The sequence below is a fragment of the Lactuca saligna genome, chromosome 7, assembly GCF_052625555.1.
Source record: "Lactuca saligna cultivar CGN05327 chromosome 7, ASM5262555v1, whole genome shotgun sequence".
NCBI lineage: Eukaryota > Viridiplantae > Streptophyta > Magnoliopsida > Asterales > Asteraceae > Lactuca > Lactuca saligna.
This window is the reverse complement of record NC_136423.1, coordinates 75,063,025-75,086,509: the sequence shown is the minus strand read 5'-3', so window position 1 is coordinate 75,086,509 and position 23,485 is coordinate 75,063,025. Positions and strand designations below refer to the sequence as shown.

At 31.1% G+C, this 23,485-nt stretch overlaps 1 pseudogene; it reads left to right on the top strand.

Moving 5' to 3' along the window:
• The first annotated feature begins 710 nt into the window (after positions 1 to 710).
• Positions 711 to 23,151, top strand: LOC145007063 (dynamin-related protein 4C pseudogene; annotated as a pseudogene).
• The last annotated feature ends 334 nt before the right edge of the window (positions 23,152 to 23,485 follow it).

Below are 23,485 nucleotides of genomic sequence, written 5' to 3'. Positions count from 1 at the left end.
CAAATTACAATGTCTGAATTTGATGTTTATGGTTATGACAATTCACTTTATTTGTAATGTTTATAGAATTTCTTTGCAGAATTTAATGTTGTTGGTACATGTAACAACTTATTGTTGCTTTTGGTTTTACAGAGCTAATATGAAAAGAGCTATATGAGCCTCCATGGGGGTTGGTACACCGAACAAAGTCAATTCTTAAAGCTACTACACAACATGTTTTAATCAAGAAGTCGCATTATGTTGTAATAAAACAAAGATCACATACATCATTTATGTTAAAAATTATTATATTAAAAAACCAAATTGCTTTAATATAAGTATTAAATATTTTTATCTAATAAGTTTGGTTAAAAAACTCTAAAAATGAATCTAACATTTTTTTTATTAAAATTCAACCTAAGACAAAGTCACCTATTAATGTGATATGCATTTAATTTATGTTCCCCGCGTTTAACGCGGGTCATAATCTAGTTATTGATAAATCATATTTCAAAAATAAAAAACTTTATACAAATAATTATATAATTAGTAGAATATATATTATATTATATAATATTTAATCCGATAATGGTGATATTTTCTTACGATAATATTGGCTTTGAAAAAGTAAGCCCTATGTTATTTCCTTTTTTTGTGGTTTATAGAGTAACATTTCTTGACCCCTTTGCCCCCGTTGCATATCCTCTCTCCTTGAAATTCTCTGTTCGGTGATGGCCTATAACAACGACGGCGACCCAGAAGTCGACAGTGTTCAGGTTGACAATTTCACACCATACTTTCCACCTCTTCTTTCATCTTACAATGACAAGATACGTCCCATTTTTGACACCATCGACATGCTCAGCATCCATAAAGTTATCAAAGAGGGCCTCCCTGTCCCAACCATCGTTGTTGCCGGAGTGGATAACTCAGGTAAGTCAAGCATTATAAAGTCGCTCGTTGGCATAAGTTTGCCACGTGTAGGGGAAACCTGCACAAGGGTACCTCTCATAATGAGGCTACAAAACCATTCGAATCCTGCGCCCGAGTTCTTACTAAAATATGAGAAGAAGTCGGTTCGGATCATGAAGGAAATGATGATATCCAAAGCCATTAATGAGGCTACAGTGGAGATTGCCGGCGAAGGTAAAAGGATCTCGAATGTGCCTCTAACTTTGGTAGTGAAGAAGAAGGGTATTCCGGATCTCACCATAATTGATTTGCCGGGAATTCATTGGTTTACTAGACCCGGATGTCAACCTGAAGACATTTTCCAACAAACCTCAGGTATCTTTTGTCCCCACCACCAATGCTAATGATAATTTTCGTCTGCATCATCTTTAATGTTTGCTCTCCAAGAATTCGAATGAATGATATTACTAATTATTATGAAAGGATCATTCTCATACAGCCACCATCACCGCTACCACCACCGTCCACCTACCACACCACCATCACCACCTATCACCGCTACCATTACCACCACCACCACCCACCTACTCCATCGCCACCACTACCACCACCACCACCACGACCACATACCGTCACAGCTACCGCCGCCACCACTACCCACCACCGCCACCACTACTACCATCACCAGCACTACCTCCCACCACAACCACCAAAAAAAGCCTACCATCGGCATCGCCACCAACATGAAATGATGAGTTAATAAAATGAAACTATACTATTTTATAGTTTATATAATATAACAAAGTAAAATTAAGCAAAAAAAACGACAATTCTATCACTTTGTATAGATTACAATTTCTTTTCTTATCATCCAAACACAATCTAGAATTAATTCTAATTCTATTTCCTGCCAACCGAATTAACAAACACAATCTAGAATTAATTCTAATTCTATTTCCCTCCAACCAAATTAACAGTATATGAAATTAGATTCAAATTCCTGACACATTCTTTTTTCCAATTCAAATTCAAATTCCTTTAGGAACATTCTGCGAACTAAACATCACTAGACATAATGTCTTCAGATTTGTTTAGTTCATCTAATTATGTTTACCTTAAAATAATTGCAATATGCACATTATGGTTTACACATGATATTTAACTAGGAAATATAAATAGGGTTAACTATTTATTTATTCCACAACGTCTCCATTAATTACACTACTAGGCATATACACGCGCGTTGCGCATAATTAAAATAATATTGTTAAAAAATTGTATATTATATACGAATGTATAAAATTTGGATATATATATATATATATATATATATATATATATATATATATATATATATATATATATATATATATATATATATTAAATTCAAGAGAGCTTAGCAATAGTACTTTTTTTACCTTTAGGTTTTTGCTACAAGAATTTAGTGAATTTGACACTTTTAGTTCCTAAAGTCAAAACTTTTACATTTTTATGTTTTTATTAAGTTTTTGTGTCTTTAGGTTTTTGCCACAAATCTTTAGTGACTTTGACATTTTTAGTCCTTGCAGTGACAAGTTTTACATTTTGGTGTTTTTGCAACAAATCTTTAATAAATTTGATACTTTTCGTCCTTGTAGTCAAAACTTTTACATTTTAACATAAAAAACACAAAAAACCTCCTTTTGAATTTTGCTACCATATTTTCTCAACTTTGACAACTTTAACATTATTGTAACAACACTCTTGGATTTTGTCTACCAGTGTCCCTTTTTTTGGTTGTACAAATTTTAGGGGGTGTCAACTTACTCCCCTATTTGTGGTGATTACAATTTCAACACATATCTTTTAAAATTTTCCGATTTTTCCCATAATACCCCAAAAGCGGCATAGCTGCGAGTTCTTTACTAGTTTTAATACAAAACTAATTATAACCTTATCACCACAATGAATATTATCTAACAATAATAATATTTTCATCATAAAACTCCAACAGTAAAACATAATCTCATGTTCAACACGATAATATAACCAACATCAACATCATTATTACCAATATCTACAAAGTACTATAGTGAAAATAAACCACACACACACATATATATATATATATATATATGTATACATATATATATATATATATATATATATATATAAAACTAGTTGTGAGATCCATGTATTAAATGAGATAATTTAAAAATAATAATTTTAAAATAAATATAAATATGAAGGTCTAAATAGTTAAGAACTTTGAATTTATAAGAAAATAAGAAAAATAATAAATTATTAAAATTGAAATGTTTTTTATCATTTAAATTTAAACAAATAATTTAAATAAATAAACAAAAGAAACTAATAATTTAATTTAAATTTTTTGAAATTAGTTGGTAAACCCATTAGTGAAACTGATATCCATTTATTACTATATTTATTACAATTATTACATTAAAATATTATATTGAATTTAATAAAATAGGAAACACCATAAAATAACATGTGGAAAAAAAATTAATTCAAAATTACCACAAACTTATATTTGTCAAATTGAAGAGAGCTAATGTAATAAAAACCCTCAAGTTTTCAGGGTTTTGTCGATTTTGCCCAAAGTGAATTTTATGTCCGTTTTTACCCTAACATTTTCCAAAAAAATTTCGGTTTTACCCTTTTACCGGTGATAACAGGTTACCATTATATTAACTTCGAAAAAACTCTTAAGTTTACAGTTTTCTTTTACGTTTTTACACTTAAGTTTATAATTTCTTTTACACTTTTACCCTATGTATTTTTTTTTTATATTATATATATTCATGCAGAAAAATCATATTTATATATGAAAAGAATTTAATTAAATATTGCGTTACATTTTTTTAATGTTATTTCTCTTTCTCTCTCTCTCTCTCTCTCTCTCTCTCTCTCTCTCTATATATATATATATATATATATATATATATATATATATATATATATATATATATATATATATAATGAAAAAAAATACTTAGGGTAAAAGTGTAAAAAAAATTATCAACTTAAGGGTAAAAATGAAAAAAAAAAAAATGGTAAACTTAAGGGTTTTTTTTTTCGAATTTAATATAATGGTAACTTGGAGAACCTGTTATCACCGGTAAAAGGGTAAAACCGAACATTTTTTCGAAAATGTTAGGGTAAAAACGGACATAAAATTCAACTCTGGGCAAAACCGACAAAACCCTGAAAACTTGAGGGTTTTTATGACATTAACCTAATTGAAGGAGAGCATGTCATGTGGCAAAAATATTCTTTATTTATTAGGAATGATAGAAAAGATGCCATATGTGAATCTTGTATTATTTTGGATCTTTTTTCAGTGAATCTCATTTGGTGTAGAAAAATATAATATATGGGATTCAACGTGCTAGAATAGAAAACATAACACTAAATTTTGTTTCATATTATTTTCAAACAATATAAACAAAATTGTATATTCTGCTTATGTAAATTTGTATCTTCCTCTTTCTCTTTCATTCAATATGAATGTATGCACCACAATGTAGAGTTTTATCAAATCATTTTTCTTTTCTTCATCTTAGTCACTAGTCTTGCAATTTCATCAAAATATGTAAACTATTTATGTCTTTATATTAACTAGATACAGATAATAATTATCACTTACTAACCATAAATTATGAAAACTCTTCACTTGTAGTTATTAATTATTTTAAAGATGAAATCTTTAAGAACACATAATTAATCATATATATACACATAAGTCACAAAACTCTTGAGTTGCAGTTACTAATTAGTTGTTAGTCAAAAAGACTTTTGAGTTATAGATGGGTGTTTTAAATGAATATGTTGCAAGGAAAGTGGTCTCTATTTTATATATATATATATATATATATATATATATATATATATATATATATATATATATATATATATATATATATATATATATATATATATATATATATATATATATGGGACAACTCCAATGACATTTAAAAAAAATAGAGACATTGAGATTTAATATTAGCCACATATTTCTCATTTGCCACTTTAACGCTCCAACGTATAGGCAACAGCGGGATATGCCTAATCATAAATGATTATATGGCAGAGAGGTGTAATCATATATGATTATACATGTTTATACATATATACCTAATCATAAAAGATTATACATATATGTATGTTCACAAAGTATGTAATCATATGTGATTACGGTGGTTGGTGGCGGAGGAGGTGGAGATGACAGAGGTGACAGTAGTAGAGGTAAGGAAGGTGGCAGCGGTGGGTTGGTTAATGGCAGTGGTGGTGGTGGTGGTGGTGTTTGTGTTGGTAGGGAAGGCAACCGGGAAAAAAAGAACAGACATCGCTACATAATCCTTTACGATTATAAGTCTCTCACTGTGTCGGTACATCAGAGCGTTATAGCGGCAAATGAGAAATAGGTGGTTGATGTTGAATTTCAAGATCTCTGTTTTTTAGAATCGTAAAGGAACATATATATATATATATATATATATATATATATATATATATATATATAAGGCTAGGTTATTTTGTTTTTTACATTTATTGTGTGCTAGAATGCACCAATAGAAATTTAGTAAATTAAATAATTATTTAATTAAATAAATATAGATATTAAATGCTTTCCATAATTATACGTATATTAAATGATATCCATAATTATAATTCTCTTATTATGGAAACTAATCAAATATATCATTAATATCAACAATAACATTCTTTTAGAATGAATTTGCATCTAAGTTTTTATATATGAGTTCGTATTTTGTTTCAGGACTCACTCACTTTAAATACAATAAAGTTGCATAGAATATGAAGAACGAGAGTGTATTCTAGTAGAATACACTCTCATTCTTCTAGATATGAATTCATTCTGAAAGAATATTATTGTTAACATTAATAACGAATTTAATTGGTTTCCATAAAAACGAGTTACAAGTATGGATAACATTTAATATACATATAATTAATACTAAATTCCTATTGGTGTATTCTAGCACACAATAAATATGGAAAACATTTGAACCTACCTCTCTCTCTCTCTCTCTCTCTCTCTATATATATATATATATATATATATATATATATATATATATATATATATATATATATATATATATGGAGAGGTTATATTGAGAATGTAAAATGGTTGAGAACGCGAGAGTGATTATGGACCAATCATTTTCTAAGTGGTAGTATAGAAATTGTACAATTATATTAGTGAAATAGCCAACTTAAGTAAATGATAGTTTCTTAAAATTTTGCAATCATCTAGTTCTAAACTTTTTCCAAAAATATTTATGTTTTTTTGTTAATATAAAACAATTAAATCAAATGAATTTCCTTCTAAAATATAGGAATTTACTATTTTTTGTATCAATTAAAATTCAAATCATGTTAAACTAAGTCATTTGAATTTTTTTTCATATATCAACAAAACCAATTTTTATTCCATAATTTCCATTTGATTTCATTCGTAAATGAATTCATATGATTTCATTCTAAAATGAATAAATCACAATGTAGTTTTATAAAAAAACTGAATTAGGTTTTTTACTATATTTTTAAAGATGAACAATCCAAATACACTAATAATCATGAATATATTTGTAAATATAAAATGAATAAATAACATTATAACAATAATCATACAATTATAATCATTAATCATTAATGAATAAAGTACAATTTATTGTACAACACATGTATACTTATAAAGAATAAAGGACAATCTATTGATAAAAAAAATAACTATAATCTTCAATGAATATTAGATAATACATAGATAAAATAAATATATTTTGGTTTTAATCATTGATGATTAAAGCAAAATGTCATGTAGTTTTTGTTAACCCATCACCCCTATAAGCACTGCCTTAGTGATCCCGATGACCGTCCAACCCATGAAAATTCATTGTTGATCGTTGGTGTTGCGTGTCATTGCCTTACCCTGCTTTCTTCTTTGTTACAATGAACAATTTGTAATTATAAATAAATAAACAACAATTTGGAAATAAAAAATGTATTTTATTTGTAATAAAAAGTGAATAAAAACAACGTGGATATAAAATCTCTATTTAAGTTGTAATGCGGTGATCATGTCTGCTCCATGATCAATTTGGAGAGCTAGAAATGACATGATTTTCAACCAAGTTCCATCCTCTAATGTTCGGGTGATTGTAGATATAAAAGAGACTACATTTCTTTGGGTGAAAAATAGAGGGAAAGGAATCTCCCAAAATTCAGTTTCATAGTGTATTTTTCCATTTGCTGTCTCTTAAAGCTAAATGTAATGTTTTTTTCTAGTTTTTTTCCTGGCCTTTTTGCTACTTGCTAGAGGTTTAATAAAATTTCATTGTTCAAAAAAGATTTAAAAAAAAATAAAAAAAATTGTAGTGTGTGAATGGTTTTAGAAACAAAAAAAAATACAACTCATTTCTTCCTTATTTAATAAATATAAATATTAATAAATAATTTGAAGAAAGTTAAAGAAACGCCACCTTTTGAATGTTTTGTCTTCTCATCCTCATCAAAAGAAACTCACTACCTATTGTGTGTAACTAGATTTTGAAACAAACAATTATCGCTCTTTTCTTCCTTCTTTTACGCATCCGTTAAGAATCAAAAGGCTGTGATGTGGGGATGAATGTGGGTGACGATTGTGGTGATCAAATGATGGTAGGGGAAGGCGTGGTTATCATGGGATTCTTCAAAGATGGTGAAAAGATATAGTGGGTGAGATATGGATCGGTAATGGTTGGTATAAGGTAATCAGAGATGTGGTGATTGTGGTTGCTATTGGCAGTATGAACAAATGAAGGTATAGGGTTGAAGACGGGGATTGATGGTGGTTTGGAGGTATAAGTGGAACTATTTTTTTAGTTGTTGATCTTAATATTTGGATGGCTCTGATCCATTCTCGTATTTTCAACCTTCCGGGTATTTTCAAAACAACCTACATATCTTTTTCTCTCTCTCTCTCTCTCTCTCTCTCCATATATATATATATATATATATATATATATATATATATATATATATATATATATATATATATATATATATACCCTTAAAGGTATATAAGCTTAAGTACCCAAACTCATCATAGTACGTTGTTTTGTATCATATATGCATTGTAATCGTCCAAAGTTCTAAAAATTCAACTCCTAGCTTGATTTACTTCCAAGATTTTTATAATTTCACAATTATCTTCCTCTTATACAATTTTCATTTTCAATAATAATATATATGGTTGGGTAGGTGTTCGGTAGAAAGATGTAATGTAAGAGGAAGATAATATTGTAATTTCGAAAACCTTGAAAGTAAATCAAGTTAGGGATTGAAGTTTAAGAATATTATAATGTATATATGATACAAGACGACGTATTATAGTTCCTTTGAGTACCTAACCTTATATACCTTTAAGGATATATTCACTTTTTCATAATATAAAATCAAAAAAAAAAAAAAAGATTTGTGATCTCTAAGTATATTTTTAAAGCTATAATAATTGTTAAGTACTAAGACCAATCTTAAAAAAAACATGTTAAGATTGGGTTAGGGAGTAGAGAGTGTTACACGTAAATTATATTTTTATGGCTATAATAATTTTTAAAGCTATAATATTGGAAGGAAATGAAGGGTCCAAGTAAAATAGTGATTTGAATTTTAAAGCTATAATAATTGTTAAGTACTAAGACCAATCTTAAAAGAAACATGTTAAGATTGGGTTACGGAGTAGAGAGTGTTACACGTAAATTATATTTTTATGGCTTATATTTTCTTATAAATGTATTAATATTTTCTTTATTTTTACTTTAACTTTATGGTGAAAATGAATAGGAAAATAGAAATTGACTAATGTAATAAGATATAATAGAGTACTTACTTTTATTACTATAAAAACATTTAAAAGATAAATACACACATATAAATTTTGCGATAACATAATGAATTTATTTTTATAACACAAATAATCCTTGATTTCAACAATAAAGACATATCATATTTAAAATTATTCGTTCTAATTTGTTATTATCACCAACAATTTTGAATAATAATTGTAAACTCTTTTTAACAAAATCAATTATCAAAAGTTTCATCGATGTTATTTATAACAAAATAAACGATAGAAACTAATAATATATATATATATATATATATATATATATATATATATATATATATATATATATATATATATATATAACTAATAGCATAAAATACATGTTGAATAATGTTCTCTTGGATAGAAAAATAGATTGTCTTAACATAAAATAGAAAGGCGATATAAAGATACATACATATTAACAAAGTTAATTACTCTAGCTGATAAATAGCTTAAATGTTTATTTACCAAAATCTCATGAGAAGTAATTATCAGTCTCACTTCATCATCTTGTGATTATAAAAAGATCCATAACACATAAAATTAAAAAAATCTCTCAAGTATACCTTTACACACATACCTAAATTTGAAGCTTGTTTAATATATAAAACTTTACATGCACCAAATTTGCATTTACTTGCATTTACTTGCATTTACATTTAGAAAAGTTGCAATTGCTCTCTTACATCCATGGAACCATTCACATAACTCTTCAAAACTTTAACAATCTAATCTATCATTTTGTTTTGATATACACGCAATATGCAAGCTACAATGTTCTTATATAGGCTAAATATTTTATTTAACCCATCAATTACATATCATGATTTTAAGAGTTTTGGAAGTTACAAATCACAACATTTCAATTAATCATAAATTAAATTATATAAGTTGAATAGTCTTGGTAGTTTCAAATTAATGTGGTGAAAGGAAAAATACATGAGAGTTTCAAATGAATGCGATGAAAAGTAAAATGTTTCCTTTATAAGTATACTAGGTCTAACCTCACGTGTTGCGCAAGAATGCATTTAATTGGTTAAAATAATTATGGAAAAAATAGAAATATGTTGAAATTTACGTTTTTAGTTATGTTTTGGGCATTAACCGAATTATCAGATAACATAAAAATCCATCAACTTATATTTTGATATTATCTAATATAGTCCATACTTTATAAACTATACTTTTACTTTTATAAAATCCAATATATATTATAAGTTTTTGTATAACATTAATATAATCTACTTTTCTTATATCCGATAATATTTTTTTGGATAAAATAAGAAATAAGTTGTTTTGAATGAGCTATTAATAAACAATATTGAACTAATAAACTTTGTATTACACTATTTATATTACACCAAAACATCCAAGGTTTCATATATAACTTTCAAATACTAAACATTGAAATTAAGAATGAAGTCATACAAAATATATCATTATACATAAATATCATCAAGAGTTTTAAAATAAATCGATTAGTAAATATGATATTTAATTTTAATTATATATTTTGCAAGGCGTACGTTTGACTTTATATTGGTGCACCGAGAATCCTCTTCCTTAATTTGTACCTAAGAAATTAAGGTGAATAGGAATATAAATAGATATTACTAAGCATTAATATAAATAATTAAAAAGGATATGTGGATCTCCTACCACCGCTTAAAGACAATATACCTCTCTAGTGGTATCGATTCCTATGTGAAATTGAAGTAGTCATTCTATGTACACCTTGTTTTCTAATTACATAAACAAATATGAGTAACCAAACCTAAAAATGTTATCTTTATGTAGGAAAAATATTTTAGTTAACTAACAAATTAAATAATATAAGTTTAAGAATTAGGAGTTTCAAAACATTAATATTTTTATTAATCAATTAATTAAGTAACACATGTTGAAATTTTTACAATCATTATTAAAAAGCATTTGAAATATAAGATTTTAAATGAATTTTGGTTGAAGTGTTTTGACCTCTATTATAATATATATATATATATATATATATATATATATATATATATATATATATATATATATATATATATATATACACGCACACACAAAGATATATATATATATATATATATATATATATATATATAGAGAGAGAGAGAGAGAGAGAGAGATGAAAAGTATAACATATGTATGGGTTTTAGTTAATTATCTTTTTGAAACGGTACAATAACAAAACACAAAACATATTTAAAACATTTAATTAAATATTTTCAACATCACCCTATATAACATATGATCAATATATTAACGATTAAACCACAATATACAACGACTGTATTATAATAATCCAAAAACGAATAAAATATAAAAACGAATTAGTATAACAAAGTTACAAATTATAAGCTCTAATATAATAACATATCTTCAAAAGTGGTCATACGACCTCAACCCAACACAAAAACCTTTAAGTTTGTTTTCTTTTTGAAATTCGTATATGATTTGTATGCATGTCTTCCCAAAAGATTGACCTTTTTATAGTAAACTTTTCACTAAATGCTAATTAAACATAATATAAGTTATAAAACTTTTGAGTGTTCAATCATAATTAAGAAAACTTTTGAGTTGCATTAGTTAAAAAATGTGGTTTCAAATGCATATGGTTTGAGGAGGTTAAAAAAGGGGGTTTCAAATGCATGAGATTGAAGAAAAATGCTAGCTTTATAAGTATGTATGATGTATGATAATGATTGATCCTTTTTAAAGTAATAAAATATATACATAAGTAGGAATACAAAAAGTTATTAGAAATTTATAACTATTCTAGTATTTGTTATTAATTTAGGGAATGTGAAAAAGCATAGGTTTCAAATCCATATTGTTTGAAATAACAATTTATCTCTAACCACATAAGTTTGAATGATCTCTTTTATAGTATAGAATAGATTTATGTGGCAATGTTAAATATTATGTACGCAACACACAACTACATTATAAACTAGCACCAGACCACACAATGGATTAACCTGAGACACAAACCGTTAAATGTATGAAGTGAAGTTAGGTTTTAATTTTAATACCAAGTAAATAGTTAATAAGTAACTTACTTCATATTATAAAAAATACTTCACCTCCCTTCTTCGTCTCTAACTAGGAAAACACAACCTCATCTCCTTCCCTCTCTAAATTAAGGTATGCTTTGTAGCGATTTATATGGACTCCACGCCTTGCACCAGAAAATTACATCTTCCATCCAATTCTTTGATACTTGTTCTAGTCTTCATTTTCCTCATTTCAAAATCCAAAGTGAAATTGCATTGATAACTTTTATTGTGTTCGTTTTCTCCTTAATCTTCTTTGAGTATCCCAATGTCGACAGATTGCCTGCCTCTACTGATCCAAGCAACATGATGCGATGGACATAGAGAAGTTTTACTTATATGACTTATGGCCTAATCAATATGGTATGATGCCAATGATAATTTCTTATATCAACAATGAAGAAATCAAAGCTTTAAAGCAAACCATCTGTAACCTCCCTTTAATTTCTCTATCCATATTACCATAATATGTTGTCGAAACGAAAATCCCTCGCATTGCTTCAGTCTTCCCTCAAAGATTCGTCTTGGTGTGCCCCATGATATAAATGATGGGTTTTGAGCACTACAACATTCCTATGATGCACATGCAACCCTAATGCTTTGGATCTAAGTTTTTCTCAAGTTATACATGCAAATTAATTATCCAAAGCAAAACCCTAATCTAGCATACAATTTTTGAAATTGATAACTCAACATAGTTAGAAGAATACCTTTTCTTGTATCTTGTTGATCTACCTTCAAGAGCTTAGTGCCTTAATTGTTGCACCTCTAATGGAGTCACAAACACCAAGTAACAATGGATGAATGAGAGAGAGAGAGAGAGAGGAGGGAGGCTCTAAAATTGGCTAGGGTTCTTTATGGAAGCATAGTTTTTGATTTTAGGTGCCTTGGGGTTCCTTTCATAGTTGAGGTTGCTTAGGGTTATCTGCTGGAAACCCTAATTCCCTTGCTTAGGCCTTAAGCAATCCACAAACCCCCACATGATAGGCCTTGGACGAAAACTCTATGGGCTTCCCATAGATTTTCGTCTAACCCATATCAATAAGGTCCATCAGCCCAAACTACAACTATTACTGATTTACATAATCAGTCCCCATTATTTCAATCAGTCTCTTTTGATCACTAAATTATTTCCAAATTAATTTCTGATCAATACTAAATATATACTATGATTTCTTAATTAATATATTATTCTTATAATATATTAATAAATCATAAAACTACCTCTTTCTCCATAATTCATCTTATCAAATTGCTATGGTGAAGGCAACCCAAAAGGACCATGCTACTATTGGGTCAAGTACATAACAATTATAGTTATGGACTTAGACACCTAATCCAACAGTCTCCCACTTGGATAAGTCTAATAACTATAACTGACAGTACGAATTCAAAATCCGATTAGCAATCGTAACTCTCAAAAGCCACTGTCGAACTATGACTTAATCAATGACACGTCCTTTAGATAAGGGATCATATAATCCTCCGTTCTCAAGATATCCTGTGGACAAAAACATGGAATAGAGTCATTTGTTTCTGATTTCTGATTTGTTTGACATAGAACTTAATTGAACACATCAATTCAGTCCTAACCGGGCCTGGCACATAAGTCAACACAAAATCATTGAGGGGCCCAAGATATCACTTTTAACCTCTTAGGATAAAATGAACAGATAAACTTTGACTTATATGCTTGCACTATTTACTCATAAAATCGTACACAACAATGCATTTTATAACATCAAGTTACTGATGTGTTTACACACTATCAATGTACAACCAACTCGTAAACAACAACTAATATATCTCAGTTTAAAGAATATATGATATTATCGTCTCACAATCACTCGTGATAAATTCCATTAAGTGATTCATATGAGCGTGAGTTTATTCTAATACTCAAATTCTTATTTAAGGAGTACTCATGAACGTTACGACAACCTTTTTTATGTCTGACTGTGGATAATTCGAATAATCCTATTCAGGAAGTAAAACATGCAAAACGAAACCCAAAATAAACAATTGACAGAAGATAGTAAACTTTACTCATAAATAAATCATGCATTACTTAATCATCAAATGTAAATTACATTTATAATGTCACAAGTTTCTAAATGTCTATCTAATCTCTAAAACTAATATCGTCTTTCAGACCAATGTTCCTAGCATGTTGTAGATGTTTAACCCTACTCAGTTCCTTCGTAAGGGGATCTGAGTCAAGTGCCTAATTGATACTCATCACCTCAATTAGATAGGAGCATCTTTATCTTCCTGCCTAATTGATTCTCGATTTCTTGCTTAAACTCTTTGAACTTTTCAAAGGTTTCTGACTTATTCTTGATTAAGTAGATATATCCATATCTGCTATAATCATCGGTAAGAGTCATGTAGAATCGATTTGCATCCCTTGTGGGGGACCTAAAGGGCCCACACACATCTATGTGTATGAGATCCAATAATCCCGCACCTATCTCACAAGAACCAGTGAAATGTGATTTATTCGTCTTTCCAGGTAAACAAGATTCACATGTGTCATCTGAATTTAGGTCAATTGACTCCAACACTCTATCCTTTTGGAGTTGGGCTATGCGCTTCTTGTTGACATGTCCAAGATGGCAATGCCACAAGCATGCTTTGTCCAAACCATTGGACGAATCAATATGCAACACATTATTTCCTAAGTTATCTATGACCATCACAGTTTCATATACACCATTACAAGGCAATGCTTCAAAATAAAAATTACCATTATAGAAAGCACTAATAGAACCAACTTCATTATTAAGTGAAAATCTAAAACCTTGTTTGTACAAACCATGAAAAGAAATACTATCCCTCATCATTTCTAACGAGTAGCAACAATTATTCAACTCTAATCCTAACCCGCTACTAAGCACTAAAGAATAAACTCCAATCTTTGTGACAGACGACGATCTTCTATTCCCCATGATTAAGTTCATCTTTCCGTGCTCAACATCCCTACTTTTTCTTAGACCCTGCAAATCAGAACAAATGTGAAAACCACATCCTGTATCAAGGACCCAAGAACTAGCATGTGATGAGTTATTAGATTTAATAGTATAAATACCTGCGAAGGTGGGCTTTATCTTCCCATCCTTAATGTCCTGCAGATACTCTGGGCAACTTCGTTTCCAATGCTCCTTTTCGTAACAGTAGAAGCATTCTGCTTCTTATGGATCAGATGAAGGAGCAGCAGAAACACCTTTTCCTTCGGATCCACTTGAAGAAGATCCATCATGAGACTTTCCCTTGTGATTCTTAGAGGAATCTTTCCTCTTCTTTCCCTTCCCTTGTCCAATAACCAGGACTGGGACAACAACAGTAGGAGTGGATGTGATACCTTTACCTTTCAAGCCAGTTTTAGTAGTTCTTAACAACCCTTTAAGTTTGCTCAAGGTCACCTCATCCTTGTTCAAATGATAAGTCATCTTGAACTGGTCATAACATGGAGGCAAAGAGTGGAGGATAATATCAATGGCCAACTCTTCATCAAAGTTGACATTCAACTTGAGCAAACGATCCACATATCTTTGCATTCTTTACAAGTGTCTCGTGATGGACTCTCCATCCTTCATTTTGGTTGTTATTAACGAGGCAACAATCTCGTACCTTTATTGATGCACGCTTTGATGGTAGTTTTCCATCTAATCTTGGCACATGTCGTAAGGCCAGTAGTTTTCGTAGAACTTCTGCAGCTCGGGAGTTATAGTAGCAGTAATTTCCATCTAACACATTTACAGCCTTAAACGCCATCTGAATCGTATACGCCATCTGAATCGTAAATGCCACCCAACCGTAAACCCAAGTCCAATTGCCTAGAAAAGTAAAGTATAAACCATATTTTAGACCCAACACTTTACTCTAAGTATAGTTAAATATCTTGGAGAATATGATTGGTGTTTTGATGTGACATAGAGTCTCTTAGCTTGATTTTAATTATACACTATTAGCACAAAATATTTCTAGGCATCCCTGAACGGAAGGACTCAAAATAGTTTTTCAATCTTGTTCATCCAATCACACTGGATTTCAACTTCTAAAGTAGCAGCGAATTCTTACTTAGTAAAATATGCAATTATGTTTTGCTTGGACCTCATTCCAGAAAAATTACACTTCATTCCATAATGAAATTCATAACCCATGCTATGGATTACAGGAACAAATGTAGTTGAATGGAATAACAGGCAAGTTATACGTTCTACTATGCCAAGATTTGAGGTATTTGTTTTGAAGTTAGCATCTTATGTAGCTCCTTTACATAAATATCTTCTTCTAAACTGATCATCTTGTATACATTCTCTTTTTTCTTTTGAAGTACTCTTAGAATGTTCTCTATAGTCATCCAACGACTTATCAATGTATCCAATTAGTATCTTATGATATGTTTACAACATAATCATATATCTAGTCTTGTGTATAATATGGAATAAATGATGGATTCATTTTTCAAAGAAAATAGAATATAAATCATTTTATCTAGCTCAAAGCTATATTCTAGGTCCGTTTAAGGCAGGCTTAACATGGTGCCATGTGGCAATGTTAGGAGTCCTCCAAAGGAATCTTATATTTTGATCTATTTTCAAGATATTGTCAACATATGCATAAAGATTTAAAAGATTTTAACATTCATCTTTATCAAACTCGGTAGATTTTACATTCCAAGAATGCATCTTGTCTTTCATATATCTTTCATCTTATAAATATTTTTCGAGTGAAGATAAAAGCATAGCCAGAATGTAATTTATCATAATTGAGTATGCCGCGTTCATACAAGATTAGGAATATCACTACGCTCCCACTTGTTCTTATTAAACACAAATGTTATCTTTATTTTGATATAAAACATACCTTGTATTTTCATATTAAATGATGATTTTAACCTTGAGATGTTTGATTTATATATCCTCAAATGCATCTTGGCTATAGAATTCGCGAATACACCCCGACTATCAAGATATAGTAAGCAGTTAGGTGACCTTTATCCTACTAGTGTATCAAGATACGTGCGAGTGCTTTCAAAATTGATTGCATAGATTTGAGTTTAAACAAGGGGTCTGTGATGTTTTTATAACTTTAGTTTAAAAAACATATTATATCATAGTTACTGCATGCATCGAATAAGCCAAGGTATACTTTTATTTAATATCACATTTTAACATATCTTTTTAAAATCACATTTTAACAATGTTCTTTTATAAATTTTGGTAACGCTTATCAACTCATGCACCTACCGGTACACTAGTACACTTACTGAATATCAACTATTACCAAAGCCCTTCTCCAAAAATCCTTCCAGGAGACATTATCGTGCCATCCTTTTACAAAGAGAGGAAGACCTATTATGACTCTTTTATGGATCAATTCCCTATTCGCTTCTCAATGTTACCATCACCATATGAACAATCTATATGACTGCCTATTAGCAACTTTCTAGTTACCTACACTTAACAATGAGATAGAAATGTCTATCCAATCCTTTATTATCCACACACTAGGACACACATCACTTTTGATGTATCATTCTATCAAAATAAGAATAACATCAATCATATTTTTCAATCACAATATCTTTACGAGGAGAGCCAACTCATATTTCATTTTGCAAAATGACATTTCGTTCTTACACAAGAGCAACCTTGATATAACTCACTGGACCTACTAATATCACTAGTAATGGCCCTAAACCACTCTGGTTCTTTCTTGCACCTCATGGTTTAAGCCTAGGTATGGACTTACCAAAATTAATTCGCTTAAAATATGGCTCTGGTACCAACTTGTAACACCTGATCTTTTATATTAAATACTATGGCTTATAAAACATTTTCTATCAACGGAACCCATTTATAAAATATGGTCCCAAAAATTTTCTCATTTCATTTATAAATATATTAATAAAAATATTCCTTTGGTTATTACAATTGATACAATAAACCATAGTAAAGTTGCAAGGTTGCTTACGTCATGGAAGTTATGCCCAATTTCTATCCATTGTCTCTCTGCTATTTTACTCAGCTCTCTAGGTTGTATCTCAATACCTAGAATACATGGCGTTTCAAGCAAAAATACGTAAGACAAAAACTTTCTTGTGAGCTATATGGGTTTAGACACAACATCATTTGATAAAATTATAATTTCACATGCATTTATAAACAGAAGGCAACCCATGATATGTATTTCCTCACTCATTACAAATCTTTTCGGGCCTTCCCGAGCCTCAGATATTTGTCAAGTCTAATACCTATAAGGACCACCCCCAAATCAGGCTAGTCACATAAGTGACAAGAACATTCACACCCCTAATTGGGCTAGTCACATAAAGCAGCACGTAAACACCGTAGATTACGCTCACATAGGGGTGACAATTGATGACACGACACAACAAAAATGCACCACACGAAACGAAATTGCGACGAAACTAAAATTCGAATTCGTGTTCATGTCATGTTCGTGTCAAGTGTAAAAAACACAATGTTGTGTCGTTTCGTGTTTGTGTTCAAGATTCAACACGATTTAGCATTTATAGGTCATGTTTTTCGTGTTTCGTATGATTAAATATTAATTAAATAAATCAGTTGCTATTTTATGGCATCTTTGTCGTGTTGTGTCGTGTTTTTTGTTTTTTATCGGTTCGTTTTCGTGTTAATTAAAAAAACACGACATCGTGTCGTGTTCGTTTTACATGAAACCTTATCCTGTCATGTCGTGTCAAACAGAAACACAACACGATGGCCCAATTTGCCACCCCTTGGCTCAGATACGTTGAGCATCATCAGAATATACTGAATAAGGCCCCTTGAATACACGTTGAACGAGCTAGTCACATATGTGACTCAGAATTCTAGGCTTTATCGAGGATCAAATCACCCATGTAAGGCCCCGTAATTGGTTCCCATGCGAACCACTAAGCAACTTTGGTCCTCACGCTGACCCCTTGGACTAGCCGTCACTTTCTCATGACTATGAAAATCACTCACATGATGCATGATCACTACTTTCTTTTACTTAATCAATAACACACAAATTATTGATGTTATGGTCATGCACTTTCATTAATAACATTGCATAGTAAAATAATCGAACATGATCTAATTGTAAAATGTAGTTTTTTAATCCTTTTCAACAATTTATGTAACACCTCGTAGCTAGCTAACCATAGATCATAAAAGAGCTCATTTGTTCGAAAACATTTTCCTTTCAAAATCTTTAACTAACTCTTTATAAAAAGAGTTTGTTTACTTGCTATCTTGGATTTATTACTTTTTGAAGCAAGAAATATTTTCACAGAAAAACTATACTAATATGCCATATACCCCAAAGGGAAAATCCACATGTATTCACCTCGCTAGTTAGTGAAGACTACATTTCAATTTGGCTTCTAGCCTCACTCTATCTCTTAGTTCAAACGCTGGTCCAACCTATCTGGACAAATACCAAGTTCCTCAAAACTTGTCTTAATACACTTAGGAGCTTATTTATCATATCAATTACAATGACCTTTTCCTGATCTCTAATACAGCTTGGTAACCATTTGTTTCCAAATCACTAAGCTCCTAAAAACCATTACCAAATGGCTTAAATCCATAATCCAATAGTCTCATCTTACAGTCGGTGTCGGGGAAATTAGTGAACTAGGGTTTACAATCCTCATTATCCAATTGAGAGTTCCACCACATAAACTCTTTATCTATTTCTTTATACGTCAGCTCATAACAACATTGGGTTAAGAGTTTCAAATACCATATTGGGTTTATCAACCCTTCATGACTCAATATTTACATAAAAGAAATTACGCATTAACAATCGAGAGGATACCTTAGCCCAAACGACAATTGTACCCTTGTTAGACATCTGTATCTAAGCCGTAATCGTCGCTCATCGACTCAAATCTCAACTCTTGCATACTGAAGTTAAAACGACCTTTTGAAGGCTACACGTTGATGTGTGACTGCTTGGAGCATTCTTCGGAAAAACGTCCAATGAATGGAAAATTATCGTTATTTATAGGTTGAGAAATCGGGATCTGCATTGTTCTTTCCATAAGGTGGTGCTGCGACTTGAGCTATTTGTCACCTTCCTAACTGCCACGTGTAATCTTCGATCTACACGTGCTTTCGTTACTCAACACTAGACACACCACATCTTTTAAAAAGGCACGCCGCGCTTTTCAGTTTTTGCCAAATTTTCTCGAATGGCAACATAGTTTCTATTCCAACTTCAAATGGCCATAACCTTCTCATATAAAATCCATTTTTGATAAGCTTTATATCCACGAAATTGTATCACAGTTAACTACAACTTTTTTATTATTACTCCTGCATAGAGTAAATCGATTCTCAAATTCCCACGTCATTATAATTTCACATAACAATAACCTACTATAATGTTCATGCATATCAATTCACCACAACTCTCAACCAATCCCAACCTTACAGGTTCTAATCCAATAAATCATAATATTGTATTTATCACGAAATTAACCCAATATAATAATAAACATACATCTAGATGACATATATATCTAGAAAAGAAGTGTGTTACTCGCTTTGTTAGTTAGTGAAAACTAACTACCATTCTGGTATCCATAAGATCATGAATAACTAGAAAGGTAACATAAGAGCATGAAACTGTTATCAAAAGTAAAGATTAAGTAACCAAGAAGCGAGACTATCCATCAACCCTAATTTTTCGCCTGCAAACCACTTTATCTAAGGTCATATCCCGGTAAGAGAAAACTCCTCCATGTCAAGTCTCACATTATCCTCCCACTTCCATCTTGGGCGTCCTCTCATCCTGTCACCCTCAATCACAATTGATTCTACCCTCCTTAATGGCGTTGATGGTATCCTCCTTAAGAAATGTCCATACCATCTCAAACATCCTTCCTTTAATTGCATACAGTATAATCATATTATACCCTTATATGTACGGGAACCAAACGGAAAAACCGCTCATATGTTTGGTGGTTAAGTAGCTACCATAACTCACTTTCCAACCGACACAACGTTTCCAATAATCATGATGTTACAGAATATCCTAACGTCTAATTTATTTTCAACATAACTATTGGAAAAACAAATTATCGAGAACAACAATAAAATAAGTTTACACCTTGTAAATTGAAGTCATACACATTGAGTCCAAGCCGGTAAGCATAGTTATTCATAGATGTAGGATCGTCATTGTAGTACACCGGAACCATTCCATTTTTTCAGGCTTCTCTGATCTCCCTACGCACCACATTTTTAATTTCAATCGAAAATCAGCAATTCCTATTTCTATCGGGAAACATGTATGTTGTTGAAGCGATATATATTTCAAAAACAAAGAATAGTGAACTCGGAATTAGAATCGGTGGATGGGGTAATCTTTCAAACCGAAATTCTTGAAGAAGTTGAAGACGATGACAATTAAGAACATGGCGTGGCAGCTTCCATTTCGACTTGAGACAAGGATGTAGAAGACGATCACAAAGGACAAATATGGAGCTAGGGAAGAAGACGGTATATACATACAGGTTTAGGATAAATCACAACAGCAGGACGTTTTTATTTAGAGACGAAGACCAAGAGGTGGCAGTTTTGGTGATATGCAATCTGTACATCAGCCGCTTACATGGCATTAAAATTTTAAAAAACACTAACGGTTAAATAGTTGGATGCCTATAAAAATTATGTAGCGTGGACATCTTTTTCATACTTTCATTAGTAATTAATCGTAAATAATATTCTTACAAAAGTAACCTGTTCCATATCTTGATAGTTGATGAACGTATAGAAAGTTTATATCACGGCTTGAAAAAGTCAAATATAACCTTGATTTGATGTTTATCGGTTTTTATTGCTGCAGATATCACTATGGAGTATATAAAGCCAAAGGAGAGTATCATTTTAAGTGTTTCTTCTGTGGATGATAAACTCTCATCTAAATGGTTATATAGCATGTCAAGAAGTGTGGACAATACTGAAGAGAGGATGCTGGCCGTAATTACCAAATGTGACCAACTCCTTGATGATGATGATGATGTCTTTCAGGCTCTTACTAAACTCAAGGTTCGTGGTGGGTATAACTTTGTTAGAAACAGAATTGACGATGAAACTCACGAGGAAGCTCAAATCCGAGAAGCCACAGTATTTGAAGCTCACCCCTTGTTGTCCAAGATTGAAAAGGCCATGGTGGGTATTCCTGCCTTGGCCAGTAGGCTTGTTCAAATTCAATTAGTAATCATATTGAAATGTTTTCCGGACATTGTGGATAAGATCAATGAGGGGATCAATATTTTGGATTTGGAGCTCAACCAATTACCCAACAATTTTATGAGTAAAGCTGATGGACTGGTTGCATTTATGCATATCATTAGGTCCTTCACGGAAACTCTTCAAATGATGTTCATAAAAGGAGAATACAATGAGTACGTGGATTTTAAGAAAATGCATTGCAATGCTCGGTTAATTGACATGCTAGATGAGTTTTCAAAAAACCTCCATTCGAGTGTCCAATTCTCTGAAAGTTTCCTAGTTGAGGAGATGCAGGTTTTAGAGGAAACTAATGGAATCTGGTTGCCTCATTTCCTTCCTCACTCATTTTGGATTAGGAGGAAAATGAATAATGTCTCTACTTTTGCCATTCTGTTCGTGAAACAAGTGTGGAGTTATCTTGAAATTGTTTGTGCTAGAATTTTAATTGATCACTATGGGGATTATCCACAATTACTTTCCTCCATGAGGAAAGCAACTCATAATGTGATGGAGAAAATGAAGTTTGAGTTTATGGAGAAAGTTGTTGAAATGATAGAGATGGAGAAGACCACATATTATACATGTGACCCTGATTTTGTTGCTTCTTGGAACATGTTAATTAGCAACCGCGACAAGTTTATGAAGGCAATGTGCAATCATTTGGAAGAGCTAAGTATGGAAGGTCATGATGGCACTGTTAACGTTAAGCATCTATTTAGTATTCCGGAAAATACAAGGGATCAAGCATTTGATTTAAAAATGAGAATGACGGCTTATTGGAAAATTGTTCTGAAACGAATGGTGGATCGTACTGCGCTTCGGCTTCGGTTTATGATTCAAAAAGTGGTGAATAAGGAAATGGAGATGGAGATAGTGAATGAGATGATGATGCATGGCGGAGGCATAGAAAAAATGTCTGAGGAACTATCATCCACGGGCAAAGAGAGAGTGAGGCTTCAAAGAAGCATTGGGTTGTTCCAGGAATCAAAACAAATCATGGAGCAAGTTCAAGTGTAAACTAAACTTGGTTCCATCAACATCTTGCAAGAACGAAGGATTAATAATAATAAATACAAACACATGTATACCCCTTTATTTAATAAATGAAAATTAAATTGAGAAAGATTACACTTTTCAAATTAGCCCCAATTTAATTTCTTTGACATCTCCCAACTGCATGAAAGATCCCGTCAGTTGCATGATATTGCAGAGTTATTGCTTCGGTGGAGACGGAAATGGCAACAAAGTGAAGGAATTCGTCTGAAAATACCATTGTTGAGGATCAAGATGTAGTGATCCAATCGTGGGATACTACTGATTAAATAACGGGTTTGTCAATATATGTGAAACTCACTCGTGTTGGTTTTAAACTTATTCCC